This window comes from Hyperoodon ampullatus, assembly GCF_949752795.1.
Source record: "Hyperoodon ampullatus genome assembly, chromosome: 19".
NCBI classification, from domain to species: Eukaryota; Metazoa; Chordata; class Mammalia; order Artiodactyla; family Ziphiidae; genus Hyperoodon; species Hyperoodon ampullatus.
Window position 1 is genome coordinate 19011310 of NC_136932.1, and position 23551 is coordinate 19034860.

A 23551-nucleotide genomic window follows, 5' to 3' on the forward strand; every position below is an offset into this window, starting at 1 on the left:
CCGGACGGCAGCTGAGAGCGCGCGCAGGGGAGGCAACCGTCTGAATTGGGCCGGGATGGGGACTCCCAGAGACCTATAAATAAACTGAATACCAGCGCTGGAAGCCTTCTGGGCCGGGGCCCAGGCACCGCAATCCTGGGGCAGGGTCTTTGTTGGCGGGAGGCTTCGATTTCCGACGCGGGACCCCCAGAGGGCCAAGCCAGGGCCGAGGGCAAGTGTGAGCACCTGGGGGAAGGAAATGGCCAAGAGCTGGAGGCAAGAGCCAGTCCCTTGACTCCTCCACCGAAGGGATTCCCCCGAGACCATTACCTGGGTGCAGACCCCAGACTCCCCTCCCCTTGCCCAAGAATCCCGAGGACGCCGAAGGCCAAGCCCCACGCCCCTTTGCTCCCCTTGCTTCGGGCCACGGGCCTTCTAGTACTTACCGGGGCCCGGGGACCAGTCTTCCTCGCCCGCGTCCTCTCCCCTCCCTGCCCCCTCCTCACTTCGCGTCCCCTCCTCCAGGGGCCGCAGCCATGTCCGTTACTGGCAACTCCAAGGGGGTTTGCCTCCTTTCTCAGACAACGGAGTCGCCGGCTCGCTAGCTAAAGTCCTGGGCGTCGATTGGTCGCAATCCGAGACGGGCGGGGAGTCTTGGCTTCTTATTGGCTGAGCGGAGCACTAGGCTGTAGCCACAACCTCCCCTCCGGGAGCCTGGCGGAATTAAGTGCCAAGTGATGCCGGCGGGAGAACGCGCAACCACTGTCCATCCTTTTTTTTTTTTTTTCCCCACTGTCCATCCTTGAACGTCATGCCGTAGCGTTTTCTGATCCAGAGTTCCTGACCAGAGGTGAGGGCACGGCTTTCACCTAGGTTAGTTTTCCTATGGAATTATCCTAAAAAGATCAACGGGCCGTCCCGCCCCCCGCCTTTCCTTTTAAAATAAGCCCTTTGCAGAGCGCCTGTGTCTCCAAAGCTCCCTCCTTCTTGCTGGGAACAAATGCCTCGAGACACCTCGCTCAGAGACCTTGGAGGGAGTCCCTCTGGGACCAATACTGCTTCCAAACCAAAGCTGGAGAATCTAAGGCAATACTGCAGTTTTTCTCCTCAGCTCGGCTGAACTCTAAAGGGAAAAACAAGTTAAAAAAATTTTTTTTTCCTAGATAATTAGAGAAGTCGCCTGGGAGACGTCTCTTGGGAAAACAAAGCAAGCCTGTGTCAGTATTTACTTCTGTTTTCCCAGAGATCTAAGTCTGGAGAGTTGGTTTTTTGTTTTTTAGACTGTTTATAAAACTAGAAGAAGGTCATGGCTGGTCCTGGGAAGTAAGAGCCCCTTCTCCCTGTTAATGAATTTGATTATGTAATTAAACCTCTCTTGCTTTTCAGCTGGACAAGAAGGTGCCATTTCAGTGCCTAATCTTGTATGTTTGAACTGTTTTAGCTGTTGTCTAAAACTGGTAGAATCATATCCCTTTCCTGAATACAAAAATCTTCTGCTGTTTATCTTCGCCAATAGAAAAGTCCAAATCTCTCTGCCTGACATTCAAAGCCCCTCATAAATCGACTCAGACATACATTTCCAGGCATAACTCCCCACAAACCAAACGACTCCTGCAGCCACATAGATTCACCACCATCCCCTAAATGCCTCTGGGACCCTCCCACCTCTGCTTCTTTGCCCAAGAGTTTCCCTGTGCTTTGTAGGTTCCTTCCTACCAATAAAATCAATGTTCAAATCCATACCCATCCTAAAGGTCTACCCCAAACACTACCTGCCCAAAAGCCTTCCCTGACTTTTAGTCATTGAAACTCTGTAGCACTGAGCTTTTCTTTGTGTTTCCACTGCTACCTTTACAAAAGTATGCTTTGCACAGAATTATTTTTGTAAGACTTCAAGCAACCTGAAGGCAGCTGGCTTATCCTGGCAGTCCACACAGCACCTTATTTGGAGGCTGGTACCCTGTAAATGTTTGCTGAACTGAACTAGTCAATTGCCTGTATCTAATGGCTTTTCACTTCATCCCAGAAGGCTTATATGGCTGCATTTGGAAGGTTAGCAGGTGTAACACAGTCATCCTGCCCTGCTCCACTTTGTACCCCAGTCGCCTCTGGCCATACTTGTTTCTCTGTTCCGTTGGGTTTTATGAATATCACTCAACAAATTTGAACTGAGTGCCTACCAGTTTCAGGGACTGTGCCACAGTCCTTCACTGTGCATTGACCATCCCCTCTGTCAATCCCCCCAGCTATAAAACTTTGCCTAAGATGGGACTTCCCTGGCGTTCCAGTGGTTGAGACTCCTTGCTTCTACTGCAGGGGGCACAGGTTCCATCCCTGGTTAGGGAACTAGGATCCAGCATGCTGCGCAGCGTGGCCTAAAAAATAAAAATTAAAAAAAAAAAAACTTTGCCTAAGAAGTAAATCAAATCACTCAATCCAAAACATACTGATACACCCACACTAAATTCACCCTGGCTAGACTTTTTGTGGCTCTGAGGTCTCTATGGCCATGTCTTCTTGGTTGTCTAGTAACCCCAGGCAGCTGTACCAATCCTTCTTCACTTTTCTGGAGCTTTCCCTATCTCTCCCTACCAAAATGACCTTGATGGGAAGACCAAGGCCTTCCAGTGGAGATGTCTCATCCACTTTATCTGCTCCTATTCCCCTTTCAGCATTCCTCCAGGGAAGAGATACTCCTCTTCCTTTCCCCATCTGTACCCTCAATCCCTTGCCTCACCCCAGCCTACTTCCCATCTCTAGGCTTAGCTTATGCTGTTTGCGGTGCCTGAAATGCCCTTCTCCTTTCTTTCGAACTCCCGATCATCCTTTAAGATCAGATTGGCTTGTCCTTGCTCTGTAGATAACTGTATCATTTTACTTACCACATTGTTTTATATCTTTGACAGCAAAATAATATTAATAATACATTAGTATCCAAGGTCTCTTTCTCTCCTCCTGCATTCTGTCTGTGCCTGTTAGGTTGCCAGATCATTGCACAGTATCAGAATAGAGGAAAGGTAGGACTGAGAAAGGCAAGCCTTGAGTGATTGGGTTTACTTTGGATACGATGCAGAGTTACCGGCAAATGAGAGCAGTTGGGTTCGAAAAGGGAGCAAGAGAAAGTGAAGAGAGAAGAGCCAGGATGGTGCGGGTTAGGGAAGAGCCGGAGGAAGTTTGGAGAGAGGAAAAAGAGAAGCTTTAGAGCAGAGTGAGAAATGCCTTAGGGGAGTAGGTGGAATACCTTTCCCCTGTTAGTCTGATACTGTACAGTGAATGACCTGGGAACCTAACAGGTAAAGACAGAATCCCCCTTAGCAGAGAGGAGGAGGGAAAGAGAAACGAAGAATAGGATTTTAGGAAGGTTTCTCGTAAATCATTTATGTAATTCCCCCTTTGACATTTTACTCAAGAGACTACAATAAGATCTGAAGTTGCTTTGCAATTACTTTTTTTTTTTTTTTTTTTTTTTTTTGCTATACACGGGCCTCTCACTGTTGTGGCCTCTCCCGTTGTGGAGCACAGGCTCCAGACACGCAGGCTCAGCGGCCATGGCTCACAGGCCCAGCCGCTCCACGGCATGTGGGATCTTCCCGGACCGGGACATGAACCCGTGTCCCCTGCATCGGCAGGCAGACTCTCAACCACTGCGCCACCTGGGAAGCCCTGCAATTACTTTTGGATCCAATTATCATTTCTTTGTATGATTCTGTATAGGTACTGGACATATCCATCCCTAGGCTTTACGTATTTAATAACATTGTCTAATTATATGTCATTTCTCTTCCTGTGAGCCCCTTGTGTCCGAGGACAATGTCTTCTTCATCTTTGTGTCACTGTTGATTAACAGAGTGCCTGGCACACAGTAGGTATCTGATAAATTTTTGTTGAATAAATGAGCTGGTGCTCAATTGCCCTCTCTAGCATCTTTAGTTGCTTCCTGTCCATTGGATCCTTTCCCCTAGCTATATAAACATTCATAGTTCTCATCTCTCCTTAGAACAAAAGAGGGAGGGGGAACAGTAGAGGGAAAAGAGAAGGAGAAGGAGAGAAGAAAGAAAGAGAGGAAGAAGGAGGAGGAAGAAGGAGACACCTTCAATACTAAATGGTCTGGGCTATGTGACTCTCCTCTGCCATATAGCTAATTAATCAAGGAGCAAGAAGCTCCCTCTTTGTGAACCTAAAACTGCTGTAAAAATATGAAATCTTAATAAACAATTAATTAGAAAAAAAGGGGACTTCCCTGCCAGTCCAGTGGTTAAGACTCCATGCTTCAACGGCAGGGGGCATGGGTTCACAGCACAGCCAAAAGAAAAAAAAAAGCTCCCTCTCTGTCTGTGATGTTATGTCTCGTTTAGACTAGCCAGTGTAGTAACACCTGATGACTTCACCTTAGCTACTACAGTCAACAGAGAATCACTGCTTCATTTATTATATTTTGTGGCCCTGGGGAATATTTAAGAGACGTAGCTGAAAAACTCAATGTCGTGTGACTCTAAGAACCATGTTTCAAATATGGTTAAATCAGCCTGGAATAAACTCCTTCAAGACTGACCAACATGGGCTTCCCTGGTGGCGCAGTGGTTAAGAATCCACCTGCCAATGCAGGGGACACGGGTTCGAGGCCTGGTCCGGGAAGATCCCACATGCCATGGAGCAACTAAGCCCATGCGCCACAACTACTGAGCCTGTGCTCTAGGGCCCATGTACCACAGCTACTGAGCCCACATGCCAGAGCTACTGAAACCCATGTGCCTAGAGCCTGTGCTCCGCAACAAGAGAAGCCACTGCAATGAGAAGCCCACACACCGCAACGAAGAGTAGCCCCTGCTCGCCACAACTAGAGAAAGCTTGCACGCAGCAACGAAGACCCAATGCAGCCAAACAAAAAATACTGACCAACGACGTCATGCTGTGTTGGTCTACCTGCCAATCGGTCAGCAGTGTTTACTGAGTTCCCTGCATGTGGCCTGCCTGGGGCTGGATGCTGGGCATAGGTGGTAAAAAAAAAAACTGTCAGGATCACTGCCCTCAAGTGGTTATATTCTACTGGAGGAGACAAGACCTTAAGCAAGTAAATAATTATGTCATCTCAAGTGTGCAAAGTGCAGCAAATGAGCATCTCTAATGGGATCCTGGTGACCACATCTTGGGTGGCTGGGGAAGGTGAGGGAGGAGGTGGCATGTGCAAAGGCCCTGAGGAAGGAGGGTATGAGACTGAGGAACTAAAGGGGATTCCTGCAGGAAAGGGGAGGAGTGGAGTGATGAGAGATGAAGCTGGAGAAGTAGATGGCAACTCATTCGGGGTCTTCTGCACCACGTTAAGGGTTTTGACCTTCATTCTGAGAGCATCAAAAAGCCATTGGAGGGCTTCCCTGGTGGCGCAGTGGTTGAGAGTCCGCCTGCCAATGCAGGGGACACAGGTTAGTGCCCCGGTCCGGGAAGATCCCACATGCCGCGGAGCGGCTGGGCCCGTGAGCCATGGCCACTGAGCCTGCGCATCCGAAGCCTGTGCTCCGCAATGGGAGAGGCCACAACAGTGAGAGGCCCGCATACCGCAAAAAGAAAAAAAAAAAAAAAAGCCATTGGAGGGACTTCCCTGGTGGCACAGTGGTTAAGAATCCGCCTGCCAATGCAGGGAACACGGGTTCGAGCCCTGGTCCGGGAAGATCCTCCACGCTGTGGAGCAACTAAGCCCGTGTGCCACAACTACTGAGCCTGCACTCTAGAGCCCTCGAGTCACAACTACTGAAGCCCGCATGCCACAACTACTGAAGCCCGTGCGCCTGGAGTCCGTGCTCCACCACAAGAGAAGCCACCGCAATGAGAAGCCCGCGCACCGCAACAAAGTAGCCCCCGCTTGCTGCAACTAGGGAAAGCCCGCATGCAGCAACAAAGACCCAACGCAGCCATAAATAAATAAATTAATTAAAAAAAGGAAAAGCCATTGGAGCGTTTTAAGTGAAAGAGTACCTGCAATCTGATTGGTGTTTACAAAAATACTCGCGTTGGCCACTGAGTAGAGAATGGATCATAAGGAAGCAGAACAGCTTTGAGAGGCCCAGAGAGGAAGCCTGGCAGTAACGTAAGCAACACTGTCCCTGTGCTAAACTGGTGGCTGCCTGGGTGGTGAGTAGACGTCTTAAGAGATCTTTAGCAGGTAAACTAGGCAAAACTTAGTGATTGGTTGGACTTAAGGTCTGGGGAGAAAGAGGGAAGGGTGACTCCTAGGTTTCTACACCCTTGACCTCATCTAGTGTCAGTTATAATGACAAAGCACCTGTTCAGCTCCAGGTGCTTCAGAAAGGCTAATTTAGAGCAAAGGACTGAACAAAACATCAGCCAGAAAACATTCCTGTTTATTTATGACTTCACTTCACCTAGATGGAAACATGAGAGGTGAGTAAGAAAACGTGAGTAACTCAGCAGGGCTGACTCAGGTTTTTGAACAAGGAGTGACATGCTGAATCCCATCCAGGCAGAAACACTCTCCTCTCCCCTCGCGCTGGAGCACCCTTCGTCTTGCGCCATCCTTTCAGCCTCATCAGGTGTTTAAAAGTGACAGGGTGCAATGGTGATTGTTTAGATTCCTGGGCTGAAATTCTTTTAACCTGTCTGAGCTAAACGCCACAATCAGAATTAGAGTCCCTTGCCAGAAATACTTTCAGGGTCGACATTCTGCAAATGGCTAAGTGTTGATTGTTGCTGCAGCCGAAGTTTCAGACCCACCTATGGACACTTACAGGCTCTTTGAAAGGAGGGACCAAATGATCAAAGGACGTGAGCAGACAATTACACAAGAAGAAACCAAGTATTAGGAATTGTTATTTTGGAGGAAAGATTCAATCTCACTAATAAGCAAAGAACATTAAATTAAAACAAATCCAAGGAATTCCCTGGTGGTCCAGTGGTTAGGATTCAGCACTTTCACTGCCAAGGGCCCAGGTTCATTCCCTGATGAGGGAACTAAGATCCCACAAGCTGCGCGGTGTGGGACAGCCCCACAAAAAAAGAAAAAACAAATCCGGAGGAGCCATTTCCCATCTGTTCAATTAAATAAAATAATAAAATTTAAAAATGCTGAAACTGTAGTGAAACTGGTAGGTTTAAACATTACTTTTTGATTGCAATCTACATTGTTATAATATCTGTACTGGGCAATCTGACAGCAGGTGATAAAGAACCATAAAAGGATTAACTCTTGATTATCTCTTTATGGCAGTACAGCTTTAGGAAATAATTCCAAAGCTTTGTGTGGGTGGGTGGGTGGCAGATACAGCAAAGAACAAGTAGATAAAAATCCCTCCCCTCACGGAGCTCCCATTGTAGTTGGAGACATGGGAGAGATGAAAACACAAGTAAGTAAAATTGTGTGTCAGATGATGGTAAATGATATCCAGGAAAATAGTTGAGGAGGTGAATGGAGAGCACCAAGGGTTGGGATAGTTTGAGATGCGGTGACAAGAGAAGGCTTCACTGAGAACACATATTTGAGCAAACACCTGATTTAATGCATTTTGCACTTACACTCATCTATAAGTATCATCGTATATACAGCAGGGTCACACTCATCTATAAGTATCATCGTATATACAGCAGGGCTCTGAATGATGTTGGTCTGGACTTTGGGAATATAATTCAGCCCCTACCTGACTTCTCTGGATAACTTTTACAAACTTCTGGACTTTATTAGAAGTTATTTTGAACAGTGTGTATGTGTGTGTGTGTTTTCACATAGTCGTTTCTCTTGCAGGATCTGATGGCCAACACCTTGAATCTGTTAGCAGAGTGGGGTGGATATAAGGGGGGGCTTGTAGTATAAGTGGGGGCTTGATATGTCTCAACTCCTAAATATATTTGTTTTTTTGTTTCTTTGTTTATTCAAATGATGACAAAGTCCGGGGTGTGGCATAGGAGTCAGGGGCTGAAATAACATGGATGTTAGAGATTCTTATCATCTAAGAGGGCAGGAAACTTAGTAGCTAACCTGCAACTACAAGATAGTTGAGTTCTAGATATCGAAAGCACAACACCATGATCATAGCAATACTGTGTTATATAATTCCAATTGCTAAGAGACTAGATTTCTTTTCTTTTGGCCGAGCTGCACAGCTTGCTGGATCCTAGTTCCCCAACCAGAGGTTGAACCCAGGCCCTCAGCAGTGAAAGCGAAGAGTCCTAACCACTGGACCGCCAGGGAATTCTCTAAGAGACTAGATCTTAAATGTTCTCAACACAGAAAAAGAATGATAATTATGTGAGTTGATAGAGGTATTAAGTAATGCTACTATGGTGATCATCATCGCAATATATAAATGTATTAAATCAACATGTTGTACCCTTTAAACGTACACAATGTCATTTGTCAAGTATATCTCAATTAACAACAAAAAAAACTTGACATCTAAGCTCTTGGATGGGTTGTCCATACAGGGTCATGGTAGAACTTGGAGCAGAGTATGAAATGTGGGGTCACAGATGGTTGCCAGATGGCATGCACCTCAAGAGAGGGAGTTTTCATGAGGAAGGAACCAGAATGGTCTGGAAGGAGTCACAAAAGCAAGGAAAACCAGGCAGCTGCTTCCCTTCCCAACTTGAGTTTGGGAGAATTCCCCCTCCCCTCAAGAGCTGCAGGAGAAGTGGCCTCTTCGTGGGAAAGCCACTCCGTGGGTGAAGGAGGGGTTAGCACGAGTATCCTTTGAAGATGCTGAGGCTGTTAGAGATTTCCTTCTCAAAGAAACAAGGGCTTCAGATCACACAGGAGCAAGGTTTGGAGGGAGGTAGCAGTGGAGGAAATGGCTCAGACTGGTATTTGGGGTCGTGCCTGAGGATAACTGGTATGTGAGGCCAGGTGAAATTATCTGGGATGTTGATTCTTGAGTGGGCAGCTCCTATGTTCCTTCCTCAGCTGCCAAGAGCCCTTTGCCTCTAAGTTGTGAGTGATATTTTTAGGAGAAGCTGCTCCTCTAATATCTGCAGAAAGCCGTAATGACGTCTCACTGACGAGGACCTTCCCTTAAGCCCTTTGACTCACTCGAGAGATCCTCTGGGGAAAAATACTGAGAATGAGGCAATTCTGACACTTGTTTGTCCTCCTGAAGAGCAATCCTGAAACAGGGACACAACTTTACAACACAATATGAGCATCTGGCTGAATTCCGTTCCCGAGACTTAAATCTCTGGATGATGGTGAATATCCACACAAAGACTTGGTTCATAATACAGTAAATCCCCTAGATACGAACAAGTTCCATTCCGAGAGTGCATTCGTAAATCCAATTTCTTCATAAGTCCAACAAAGCTAGCTTAGGTATCCAACTAACATAATCGGCTATATAGTACTGTACTGTAATAGGTTTATAACACTTTTCACACACATAATACATAAAAAACAAACAAAAATAAAACATTTTTAATCTTACAGTACAGTACCATGAAAAGTACAGTAGTACGGTACAACAGCTTGCATACAGGGGCACGTTCACATCTTTGAAAGTTGCATACAACTTGAAGGTTCGTATGCAGGGGACTTACTGTAGCTCCAAATGGGAGACTACTCAAATGTCCATCAGCAGGAGAATGGATAAACAATGGTGGTATGTTCACAAAAGGGAACACCCTGCAGCAGTAAAATAAACAAACCACTGATACACAATATAAATGCATTTCACAGACATTATAGTGAAGGCAAGAAGTCAGAGAAGATTACATACCATACAATTCCATTTATATGAACATCTAGGACAGGGATGGGGGTGTGGATGAGGACCGACTTCAAAGGGGCATGAGGGAAATTTGGGGGGGATGAAGCAAATGTTCTATATCTGGACTAGAATACAGAGTTACATAGGTTTATCTATCAAAACTCATCAAACTATACACTTAAAATCTGTATGTTTTAGTGTATCTAAATTATACCTCAGTAAGAAATACATATATATGTATATACTCTTATTGAGGCATAAGTTAATATATATAGATATATATGTATCTATAGATAAAGATACATTATAGATATATACATATATAGATATATATGTATCTATAGATAAAGACACATTACAGATATATACATACATATCTATATCTTTAAATACAAATCAATATAGATAGAGGTATATGTATATATATATGCATATGCATATGTATAAGTATATATATATAAAACAATCTCCTCAACTGAGTGTGATTTTTGCCCCCAGGGTCATTTAGCAATGTCTGGAGACATTTTTGGTTGTCACAATTGGGGACTGCTATTGGCATCTAACGTGTAGAGGCCAGAAATGTTGCTAACCAAGCCACAAGGCACAGGACAGCCTCCAAAACAAAGAGTTATCTGGTCCAAAACGTCAGTGGTACCAAGGCTGAGAAATCCCGTGTAGCCTTAGGTGAAAAACCATCATTGTATCATCTTACTGATCTTTGGGTTTCCATGTAGGAGAGGCCTCTATGTTGTTTGCTTTCCAGAAATAACAGTAGTTCACTGACATCCAGGTCTTTTGTGTGCCGCAAAGCAGCCGTTTTAATCTTCCAGAGTGAAAGCCGTATTTCACTGCTTATTGGTGGGAATTGAGACAGATCTACTCTGCCTGTTGTGATCAGAGAGTCTGGTGCGTTTCATGGAGGGGCTGCAGCAGAAAATCCTGTTAGAGGAGGTTGGGTCCGTTTTCTGAGGCTCCATGAAAGTTATTATTACCTGAAGAAAAAGGAGAATGCTCCCTCCCCTCAAGCTTTTAAATAGGGAAATGAGACAGTCAGGTTTGGGAGGAAGAAAGATGAATTTGTAGAAGATGAACCGGAAGAGGAACCAGTGGAGACAGGAAGCCATCAGAGGTGGTCCAGATGTCAGGTGACAGGGCAGCCACCATCCTTAACCCCCACCCCAACCCCAGGCACCATCACCAGCGCTTTACTTCCCAAACACCACCTCCAGGCTTCTCTGTCTGGCATCCTAGACTCCTTTTTGCACTGCTTCTTAGCACTTTAGGTGTAAATATCATGTCATTAACTTTTAAGCTCTCTGAGAGCCTGGACAGCACCTTAAATGCTTTATAATTCCTCACAGATTATCAGAGTGACTGTTTACATGTACATTCATGTCCTTACAGTGACACCAAAAGTCCTGAAAAGGAAGGAAACTGTCTTTGTTTAAGAAAATACTTGATAAATATTTTAAGGAAAGATGAGACCCAAAAGGCCTAGGTCAGCAAGGCCAAACAATAAGAGAATGAGCCTAAATGCTCTGCATGAAAAAGATGAACACGAAAATTGGAGCTGGATGAGAAAGAAAGGAAAGAGCTGAGAGGAAGGCTGAACGATGTGAAGGGAGGTTGGAGCCTGAGAGGGCTTTTAGGAAAAAAACATACCCTCGTATGGATTTAAAGTTGCTTGTGTTTCGGGACTTTCCTGGCGGTCCAGTGGTTAGGACTCCACGCTGTCACTGCCAAGGGCCCAGTTCAATCCCTGGTCAGGGAACTAAGATCCTGCAAGCCGCATGGCGAGGCCAATAAACAAATAAATAAAGTTGCTTGTGTTTCTACAGTGTAAACCCCTGCATCTCCCCAGTCCGTCAACAGAGAGATCTACTCATACAGATGCCTGTGTGAGTGTTTGGTTTAGTGAAAATTAAGGCGCAAGTGTACGGGTAATAGGAAGTACACCAGTGGGATTGTGGGAGAATCCCTGAAGTAAACCAGTTCAGCTGGGAACCAGAAAAGCTCATGAGAACATAAGACCCTGCAGAGAATTCTTTCAAATGGGGTTCATGTTAATGTTGTCTAGATCTAAAAGGACCAAGGAAGCCCCCTGCTGATATCTGAACTACATTTACATCGCTGTCACAGGGGTCCTCTACCCTGGTAGGTGTGCTCACAGGAGAAGGCAGCCAGCTTCCACCCAGCCCAAGAGAACATTGGCTTACCTACAGAGGGGCCATATTAGTCAAACAGAGTGGAGCCCATTAAAGAAACAGTAAAACATGTTGCAGAGGAGTGCTCTTTGTTAGTGAGCAGTCAGGACTGCAGAGGATAACAGACATGCTTCCTGGAACATAAACAGCTACTCCTGGCCCTCTCCTCTCTCTCGAAAGAATACATTTTTCTGCTGGCTTCTGGGTCACTCTGGTTTACTTCCTGCCTCACTTGTTACTCCTTCTCAATCCCCCTTACCAGCTCCTCCTCTGATCAGCCTCCAGATATTGGAGTGGGGAGGGCCTCCTCTCTTCTCTGCTAGAGTATCTCTCTAAGTGGCCAAATTCAGTCTTATGGTCCTAAATACCATGTACATGCTGATGAGTCCTACACTTATATCAGTCTTAATCTCTACTCTCAATCCCAGCTTCACTTACTTGACACCCTCACTTGGATGTCTAATAGGCGTCTCAAGTTTAAAGCATCCAGGGACTTCCTCGGTGGTGCAGTGGTTAAGAATCCGCCTGCCAATGCAGGGGACACGGGTTCGAGCCCTGGTCCGGGAAGATCCCACGTGCAGCAGAGCAACTAAGCCTGTGCGCTACAACTACTGAGCCTGCGCTCTAGAGCCTGCGAGCCACAACTACTGAAGCCCACACGCCTAGAGCCTGTGCTCCGCAACAAGAGAAGCCACCGCAATGAGAAGCCCGCGCACCCCAACAAAGAGTAGCACCGGCTCGTCGCAACTAGAGAAGCCCGCGCAGCAACGCAGACCCAATGCAGCCAGAAATAAACAAATAAATAAATTTATGGAAAAAAAAATAAAGCCTCCAAAGTCAAGTTCATAGCCTCTTCCTTACAGCAGCTTCCTTCTTCCAGTCCCCACCACCACCACCGTGCAGTAAGTGGCACTAGCGAATACCCAGCTGCCCCAGCCAAAACCTATCATCTTTGATTCCTTCCCTTTCCTTGCTTTCTGTACTTGATTATCAGCAAGCTTTATGGGCTCTAACTCCAAACTACAACCCTAATCTGTCTACTTCTCACTTCCAACTCTACCGCCCTGGTTCAGGCTGCTATCAACACCTGCTGTAGTACTGCAACAGCTCCTAATTATTGATAGGACCTTGCTTCTTCTCCGGCTGCCCCCACCAATCCAGTCTCTGCACAGTGGCTAGAGGGATCTTTTTTAAAAAATATTTATTTATTTAGGTTGCGCCGGGTCTTTGCTGTGGCACGCGGGATTTTCGTTGTGGCGTGAGGGCTCTTTAGTTGTGGCATGTGGACTTCTTAGTTGCAGCATGCATGTGGGATCTAGTTCCCCGCCCAGGGATCGAACCCAGACCCCCTGCATTGGGAGCGCAGAGTCTTACCCACTGGACCAAGAGGGAAGTCCCTAGAGGGATCTTTTTACAACATAAGTCAAAACATGTTGCTCCCTTGCTTGAACTCTTTGAATGGCTTTCCATCATACTTAGACTAAAATCTCATGTCCTTACTATGATGTATTAGTTATCTATTGCTGTGTAACAAATTGCCCCCAAATTTGGTATTTTAAAAACAATAATTATCTATTATCTCAGACAGTTTCTATGAGTTGGGAATATGGGAGAAGCTTGGCTGCACGATTCTGACTCTGGGGTCTCTCATGATGTTGCAGTCAAGATGCTGGCCGGGGGCTTCCCTGGTGGCGCAGTGGTTGAGAGTCCGCCTGCCGATGCAGGGGATACGGGTTCGTGCCCCGGTCTGGGAGGATCCCACATGCCGCGGAGCGGCTGGGCCCGTGAGCCATGGCCGCTGGGCCTGCGCGTCCGGAGCCTGTGCTCTGCGGCGGGAGTGGCCGCGACGGTGAGAGGCCCGCGTACTGCAAAAAAAAAAAAAAAAAAAAAAAAAGATGCTGGCCGGTCATCTGAAGGCTTGACTGGGGCTATAAGACCCAAGGTGCCTGACTCATGTGTCTGGTAAGTTAATGCTGGCTGTTGGCAGGAGACCTCAGTTCCTCATCACATGGACCCTCCATAGGGCTGTATGAGTGGCCTCAGGACATGGCTGCTGGCTTCTCCCCAGAGAAGATGATCCAAGGCAGAGCAAGGCAGAAGCTCCAATGTCTTTTGTGACCTCTCCTTGGAAGTCATGCTCCATCATTTCTACAATAGCCTACAGGTTTCACAAGATAGCCCCACTCAATGTGGGGGGGACCACACAGGAAGTTAATACCAAGATGCAGGGATCACCGGGGACCACCTTGGAGGCTGGCTGTCACACATGTCCTACAAGACCTTACATAATCTGATCCCTACTTCTATTTCCAATCTTATTTCCTACCACTGCCACCTTGCTGCTCAGCATGCTCCAGCCACACTGGCCTTCTTTCTTTTTCTCCAACATGCCTGGTATGTGCCTACTTCAGGAGCTTTGCACTTGCTGTTCCCAGAATGCCCTTCCATGATAGGTTTTCTTTTATAAATTTATTTATTTATATTTACTTTTGGCTACATTGGGTCTTCATTGCTGCATGCAGGCTTTTCTCTAGTTGCAGCGAGTGGGGGCCACTCTTTGTTGTGGTGTGTGGGCTTCTCATTGCGGTGGCCTCTCTTGTTGCAGAGCACAGGCTCTAGGCGCACAGACTTCAGTAGTTGTGGCACGTGGGCTCAGTAGTTTTGGCTCATGGGCTTCAGAGCACAGGCTCAGTGGTTGTGGCGCACTGGCTTAGTTGCTCCGCGGCATGTGGGATCTTCCTGGACCAGGGCTCGAACCCGTGTACCCTGCATTGGCAGGTGGATTCTTAACCACTGTGCCACCAAGGAAGTCCCCCAAGACGTTGTCATAATCAGAATGTCCCTTTCTCTGAGGGGACTCCCCTGACCCCCAATTTAACATGCCCCCAGTCACTATCCCACTAGCTTTTTAATTTTTTTTTAGAGTACTGATCTCTATCTGCTATATTTTCTTGTTTATTTGTTCATTGTCAGTCTCCTCCACTAGGATACATGCCTCATCTGAACAGGAAATTGAATCTATTTTGGTCATCACTGCCTTCCCAGCACTTAGAACAGTGCCGGGCACATAGTCATGACTTTGGCCAATGAGTGAATGAAGGGTTTTCCAAGGTCTGATGAAGTATCCACAAGAATATCCACCTGCTTCTGACTTCATGCTTTCTAAGCATCCTTCTGACAGCTTCTTGAGTCTCAGAACCAGCTAGGGGATGTCCAGGGAGACACATGTGACTAATAATAATATTAGTAATAGTTAACCCTTGTGTAGGGTTTACTATGTACTATGCACTGTTTGAAGTTCTCTACATAACTCATAATAACCCTATGAGGATAGAAATACTATCATTCCCATTTCAGAGGTGAGAAAAGTAAGGCCCAGAGGGTCCAAGTACCTTACCACCAGATCACCTAGCTAATAAGTGATAGAGCAGGATTCAAGCCAGGCAGTCTGTCTCCAGAGGCCAAGTTTTTTTTTTTTCAAACAGCTTTATTGAGATATAATTCATATGTCATGCAATTCAACCATTTAAAGGGTATCATTCAATGGCTTTTAGTATATTCACAGAGTTGCGCAACCATCACCACACCAATTAGAGAACATTTTCAGCACCTCAGAAAGAAACCCTGGGGCTTCCCTGGTGGCTCAGTGGTTAAGAATCTGCCTGCCAATGCAGGGGACATGGGTTCGAGCCCTGGTTCGGGAAGATCCCACATGCTGCGGAGCAACAAAGCCCATGTGCCACAACTGCTGAGCCTGTGCTCTAGAGCCTGCGAACCACAACTACTGAGCCCGCATGCCACAACTACTGAAGCCTGCGTGCCTAGAGCCTGTGCTCCACAACGAGAGGCCACTGCAGTGAGAAGCCCGTGCACCGCAATGAGGAGTGGCCCCCACTCGCCGCAGCTAGAGAGAGCCTGCACGCAGCAACGAAGACCCAACACAGTCAAAAATAAATAAAATCAATAAAATTTTTTAAAACTTATAAAAAAAGAAAACAAAGAAACCCTGTTACCCCCTAGCACTCAATTCCATTTGTCCCCAACCTCCTCCCCCAGTCATAGGTAACCCCTAATCTACTTTCTATCTTTATGGATTTGTCTATTCTGGACATATAAATGGAATCACATAATCTGTGATCTTTTGTGACTGGCTTATTTCACTGAGCACAATGTTTTCAGGGTTCATCTGTGTTGTGATGTGTGTCAGCACTCCGTTCCTTTTTTCCTTTTTTAATATTTATTTATTTATTTGTTTGCACCGGGTCTTAGTTGCGGTATGCAGGCTTCTGAGTTGTGGCATGTGAACTCTTAGTTGTGGCATGCATGTGGGATCTAGTTCCCTGGCCAAGGATCAAACCCGGGCCCCCTGCACTGGGAGCACAGAGTCTTAATCACTGCGCCACCAGGGAAGTCCCTTCATTCCTTTTAATTACTGAGTAATATTCTAGTATGGATAGACCACATTTTGTTTATCCATTCATCAGCTGGTGGCCATTTGAGTTATTTCCACTCTTTGGCTATTATGAATAATGTTTCTATGAACCTGTGTGTTCATTTTCGTGTGGATGTGTGTTTTCATTTCTTGAGTAGATAGACACCTAGGAGTGAAATTGCTGGGTCATGTGGATACAGAGACCAGGCTCTTAAATGCTTTGCTGTACAGCCTCCTGTAGCAAATGAATACCTTGAACCAAATGGTCAGTTTGGCTTAAACTCTTATCAGTCTTGAGGGTCTTAGCACAACTGACACCTGCCAGACCCTAGGACCTGATCACTTCTGGGTAACCTAAAACCCAAGCGGTGAGGGGTTGGCCTGAGAATGACAGAAAATTCCCCCAGAGGAAAAACTATTGCCAGTTGCAGATTCCTATGTAAGGTCCTTCCCCCACTTCCTTTTCTAAGGGGAGAAATGGGTTTGTATCCATTCACCTGCCATCTTCTCATCTATGGCTCTTTCTGATCAAAGGCAGAAACTTGGGAGGTGATGGATTAGTGTCTGGAGGTGCTGTCAATACCTGGAAATAGAATATTCCTGTTCCAAAAAAATTGGTCATTTTAGGGACCAAGTTCAGCTGAGGTCTTTCCCAGCCCTTCAGCTCAGGCTCACACCACCTTTCAGTCCCTTAGGAGCGAGGCTGCGTCCACTCACAGTGATGGGTCTTTCTCCCCAGGGAGCTTGTTCCAGCTTCCGGGATCAGGATGCACAGATGAAAGGAAGTTAGCTACGCAATCCGCAAGACCCACCAGCCTTAAAGAAGGGGCAGGATGGATTTGCCTGAGGGCAACACCTGGGACTTCCCCTTCAGGTGTCTCTGCTGAGCTCTGGATAATCCCTTGCCAGGTTGGTGGTGTCACATGCTTCAGTTGTGACTGCCACCTTGCCCACCTGAGGGACCCAGCCTCAGGGGCTTACTGGCACAGTAAGGACTGAGTGATCAATGTCAGCTCATAAACACAGGTGCCCTTCCTGGGGAGGCACTCCGGGGCTCAGGAGAAGACAGCCCCATGGCTGAGCAGTTCATCTGGGGTGTAAAGGCCAACGAACACAGGTTGTTGCCTTGGTTTTGTTTTGATTTTATCATGGGTGTGGTGAGTGTGCTGTTTAGAACCAAACGAACTTTAGTATTCCCTGAATGTCTTTATTGGACTGAAGTTCAGGTCCGTTTGCAGTTCTCATAATAAACCCTGGAACTCACTTGCCACCTTTCCTTTGGGTCCTCACAGAGCTTTGTACTGATGACCTAGGACATCCCTGTGAAATGGCCTGTAGAGTCAGTAACATCTTATCGTATACATAACCTAGAAGGCAGAAATGTAGGACAACCGGGCTAAGTGGTTTTGCTCAGGATCGCCTAATAAATGGGCTGTGGGATGAAGCTGAAAACAAGCCCTAAGCTTGTCATTCATCACACCCTTCCCACAGCTGGAGAGCTTAAGCCGAGTTTGCAAGGGGAAGGGGCACGAGGTGTAGGAGCAGATGCCTGCTGCGTGCACCGGCACACGCCCCGGATGGATCCCAGCCGATTCGAACGTGCCCTTCCAGCTTCGAGACTAGAAGGGAAAATCCCACCCTAACTTGACGGTACAGTATGTGTCTGGGTTTTTTTGTCTTTAACCTCGATAAACAGCCAGGCGATTCCAGGCTTTTCCAGGGTCGCAGAGGAAAATTTTGGCTCAAGCTATCGATGTGTAGTACACAGATTTAAAAACTGAAAAGTGATGAAGACCAAATTTACCTGATGGGAAAAAAAGGGAAAAAACTTTAAATAAGAAAAGATACACATTTTTATATTTTTATATTTAGCTTTGTAATATTAGCTGCTTGATGTAACTCATAATTCCCAAGTTAAGAATGATGTTTAAGAGGCCATCTGGGGAGAAAAATTATGTTCCTAAATGGTAAACATGTGAATTTCCTCTATGAAATGCATTCTCAGTGGAAGCGGTATTGCCCCTAGAGGGGAAAAAAAAATCGGTTCTTTTTTTTTTTTAGATTCCATATATATGTGTTAGCATATGGTATTTGTTTTTCTCTTTCTGACTTACTTCACTCTGTATGACAGACTCTACATCCATCCACCTCACTACAAATAACTCAATTTCGTTTCTTTTTATGACTGAGTAATATTCCATTGTATATATGTGCCACATCTTCTTTATCCATTCATCTGTTGATGGACCCTTAGGTTGCTTCCATGTCCTGGCTATTACAAGGTTCTGATGAACCTAGGGGCAGGACAGGAATAAAGATGCAGATGTAGAGAATGGACTTGAGGACACGGGGAGGGGGAAGGGTAAGCTGGGACGAAGTGAGAGAGTGGCACGGACATATATACGCTACCAAATGTAAACTAGATAGCTAGTGGGAAGCAGCTGCATAGCACAGGGAGATCAGCTCGGTGCTCTGTGACCACCTAGAGGGGTGGGTTAGAGAGGGTGGGAGGGAGACTCAAGAGGGAGGGGATATGGGGATATTTGTATACTTATAGCTGATTCACTTTGTTATACAGCAGAAACTAACACACCGTTGTAAAGCAATTATACTCCAATAAAGATGTTAAAAAAAAATTGGCTCTTGGAAGATGAAAAAAATGAGGTTTTGTAAGAGTTTGTGGTCTTCCAAAACTTAACTCTACCCAACACAATCTTATTTCTTAGTATTTAATTTCTGTCATGAAGGAGAATTTCATTTAATTTTTCCCTTTTGGGGGAAATAGTGAAAATTAAAAAATTTTTCAAACACTGCTCCAAGAGAAGGTCCCCTTTCTCATGGAAAGATTCTGTCAGCCACAGCACATCTTTAGCTCTGATTTTTTTCTAGAAGTCAATTATTAATTGGGAGTCAGATTCCCAGGGTCACATCATTGGAATGAAGGCAGTCAGTCCTGCATAATCTGAAGGATGGCATCGTGCTGGGATTTGCCAGGCAGAGATGGGTGAGCACTGGGAAAGAAGAGGGTCTCGGGGCTCAGGCTGTCTCCATCCCTTGTGCTTCCTGGCCACATGGTTCACTCCAGTGGTTGCTCTCACTTGCAAGTGGTTAATTTCTAGAGCGTCATGAATGCAAACTTTGAGAAGGAAGGTAGGAGAATCTCTTTTTGCGCTGGTGCTAAAACTGAATCACTGTGACCCTCATTATTTAAAATCAAGTGTATGTCCCAAAATACTCGACCTTGGACAGAACCTGACCAGGACTAGAGGAAGACGAGGACCCTCGCTTGATCAAATGAGATAATATATGTGAAGATCGTGATTAGATGACATAATGCATGTGAAGATGCTTTTTTGTGCAGGATCTGAGTTCCCCAACCAGGGATGGAACCCGTGCCCCCTGCAGTGGAAGCTCGGAGTCCTAGCCATCAGACTGCAAAGTATATAAAGTATTTTGTAAATCCTCCCCCTAAAGATGTGAATAATCTACATGAATAAAGGCAGGTTTATTTAAGGGTGATGAACAGATCCCTGCCTTGATTTCAACACAAAAACTTGGAATAATTGATGGATGTTTATGAAACTTCTCTATCTTTGGGTGACAGGGGCTCCGTGAGAGTGTGTGATATGTTATCAGCTGTTAGTCCACCCGGTCTTCTGCGGCCTCGTCTCGAATTGCTGGATGCTTAGTTATTTTTCATTACAATCCTGTCCTTTCTTCCTGTGTCCATAGAAACTACAAGTAATACGGGGACTTGTCCTTTCACGGGGCCTCTAAGATTCTCACAGCTTTGCTCTGAGCCCGAGAGCTTTGCTCCTTTAGCCAGAAATAGGGCTGGTGCATGTACTGGTGGTGTCTTCTAAGTCAGACCCAAAGTGTCCCCTTTTCCATTTGAATGCTGCCTAAGATGTGTCCCACTGAGAGGGTCCTGGCTCAGGATTTGGTCCTGGGGGATTAGAGGCTTCATACTTTGATAAGCCGGAGAGTCAGTCATTCTGCAGAATAATCAGTGCCTCCAACATAAAAAGGCACATGTACTGAGAACCCAGCTTTGCTCTCATGCAAAGAATGTGCATTAAATGTGTTGCATCACTTTTGTGCCTTTTAAGGGTTTGGCTGACAAAGGAATTTGTGAGAAAGTTCCTAATATGTTTGATACAGTTGACACATCAGTGTTCTTACAGTTACTGAGGCAGCAGGCTGTGAGGGTTACAAGTGGGGCCCAGCCAGATAAACTCAAATTTGAATTGCAGATCTGATACTTACTGGCTCTCTCAAAGTGGGACCTCACTTGAAGCCTCAGTTTCTTTATCTGTAGAATTTGGGTAACAAGAGAACCTTCTCATTGGCTTGTGGGATTTTTTTGGGTTTTGCTGTTGTTGTTGATTTTGGCAGCCCTACACAGCTTGCGGGATCTTAGTTCCCCGACCAGGGATTGAACCTGGGCCCCCAGCAGTGAGAGTGCAGAGTCCTAACCACTGGACCGCCAAGGAATTCCCTAGCTTGTTAAGTGAGATAATGAGATCATGAACAGAAGATGCTGAGCCCAGTGCCTAGGACATAATGAGTGTTCAGTCAAAGGTAGATGTGGTCCTTGTGATTGTTAGTGAAATGGGGAGGTGAGTAAGGCAGGGGGAAAAACATGATTTGGAAGAAAAGGAGCTAAGTGATATTCCACACAGATTTTTGCAAATCTTATGTTTAAAAAAAAGTACCGTATTTATTTTGGAATAGGTAATACGTGCACATAAATAATGCAAAAGAAACAAAGAGAGATGAAAAATAGGTCTCCCTCCTACCCCTTACCTCCGAGTTCCCCTCCCCTAGACAACTAATATACCAATTTCCTGAGAATCCTCCCAGAAATTTTCAGTATTGAAAAAATTACTTTGAAATAGACTCACAGACATAGAAAACAACCTTATGGTTACCAAAGGGGGGAAGGGTGTGTGTGTGGATAAATTAGGAGTTTGGAATGAACAGATACACACTACTGTATCTAAAATAGATAACCAACAAGGACCTACTGTATAGCACAGGGAACTATATTCAAGATCTTGTAATAACGTACAATGGAAAAGAAGCTGAAAAAGAATATATATATATATGTGTGTGTATATCTATCTATCTATCTATGTATCTTTCTATATATATCTGAATCACTTTGCTCTATACCTGAAAGTAACACAACATTGTAAATCAACTATACTTCAATTAAAAAAAAATTACTTTGGGGCTTCCCTGGTGGTGCAGTGGTTGGGAGTCCGCCTGCCGATGCAGGGGACACGGGTTCGTGCCCTGGTCCAGGAAGATCCCACATGCCACGGAGCGGATAGGCCCGTGAGCCATGGCCGCTGAGCCTGTGCGTCCGGAGCCTGTGCTCTGCAACGGGAGAGGCCACAACAGTGAGAGGCCCGCATACCGCAAAAAAAATAAATAAATAAAAGAATAAAAACATTACTTTGGAGGAAAATGAGTTTTGAAGGGCAGAAGACTTTGATATAATAAAGACAGCTGCCTGTGTGTCGTGTTGGACCCCAAGTGGAGGGAGTGTTTTGAAAGCGTATTTAGTTCTCTGCAGCCTGAGCCAGACTGGGTGAAGTCTTTCTAGCTATAATAAGACACAGGGGCTCAGAAAAGCAATATGATTCAGAAGCAGGATTCACAGCTCCCGAAGCAGAGCCCCTCATGTTTGGTGGAGGATGTCAGGGCAGGGCGAAGCCACACTGTGAGATCTGAACTCTGGGCTGTGGATTCATTCCCGACATTCCCCATGTGCCAAGCCCGCATTGTTGACATTCCCCTTGGGCTTAGGTCCCCTGCTCTCCCCTCGGACAGGGATCCTCGGGGTCACATAGTTTTGCCTTCAGCTGCTGGAGGGGCCAGAGGACAGGTTAGAGGAGACAATGATCAGAAACTGAGGATCCTTTCTTGCATTCTCCCCCTGGCCTGCTGGAGTCCAGTTTCTATTCTGTAAAATGCACAGGTCTTATATTTATCCAGGATCCACTGGGGAAATTTAAACCTGCTCAAGTCCCAAAATGCACCTGTTTAGTGGATAAACAGGGCTATTTGTTAACAGGGTATCTGTGCGTATATATGGAATCAAGGTATATATATGTCTCCAATCTTCTGTCAAGCAAATGGATATTGAATCACCCAACTGAATGAGATTCTGTGACCTCGGTAACACATTCCGGTACTTAAGTCTACGTTAAAAAGTTCCCACTTGGGGCTTCCCTGGTGGCGCGGTGGTTGAGAGTCCGCCTGCTGATGTGGGGGACACGGATTCGTGCCCTGGTCCGGGAGGACCCCACATGCCGCGGAGCGGCTAGGCCCGTGAGCCATGGCCGCTGAGCCTGCGCGTCCGGAGCCTGTGCTCCGCAACGGGAGAGGCCGCAATAGTGAGAGGCCCGCATACCGTAAAAAAAAGTTCCCACTTGGATCTAACCTGAATTCACTAAGCTGAAATTTGTCTGGTATCCAGTCATTAAGGAAAATGGCAGTGATCATCTTCCATGTACTTGAAGACATTCATTAGCCTTTGTCCCTTTAATACTAAATGAAAGTCCATCCAGGTTCTTTCATCTTCCATTTACATTCAATTTCTAACCTCTCAGTTACTGCTGTGACTGTCTGTATGCTCTCCTTTCTTGGCCTCCAAACCAGGCCAGAACTTTCCCTGTTCAGAGTATCAGGAAAAACCCCTGACATAGCATCTTTTACTCCATTTTTCGCTTCCCCTGCGTCCTCCAAGCCTTTGGAGCTGCTTGTCTGGCTCGTCTTCAGTCTGAGTGTGTATAAGCTCAGCTATATAAAGAAGATTTTCCCCATCTGACATTCCTAAATATCAGAGTGAGTGAATAAATGACACTCCCTTCTGGTCTGTAGGCAGTTCTGGTATTTATATTGATCTGAACCCATGATGATGCTTGTAGAGTGTTAATTTTCCTAAAGCCCAAACACTCATGTTAATTTGGGAGAGGGTGGAGGTTTGATTTCTTGAGTTGAGCCAAGGACTGGGGGACGGAGTTGATTCCTAGACCCAGAAAGCCTGCTGGCAACACTGTGAAACAAGTTGCTTTATTATTTTGGAGCTCAGAGCAGAAGAACAGAGATTGCCTTAGTAAACTTCCAGGGATTTTATGACTAGGTAAAGTCTCATAAAACACTCAGCTGGACAAAAAAGAACTATAAGAAGCGGGGCAAGGTGGGGGGATGAGGCAGAATTGGAA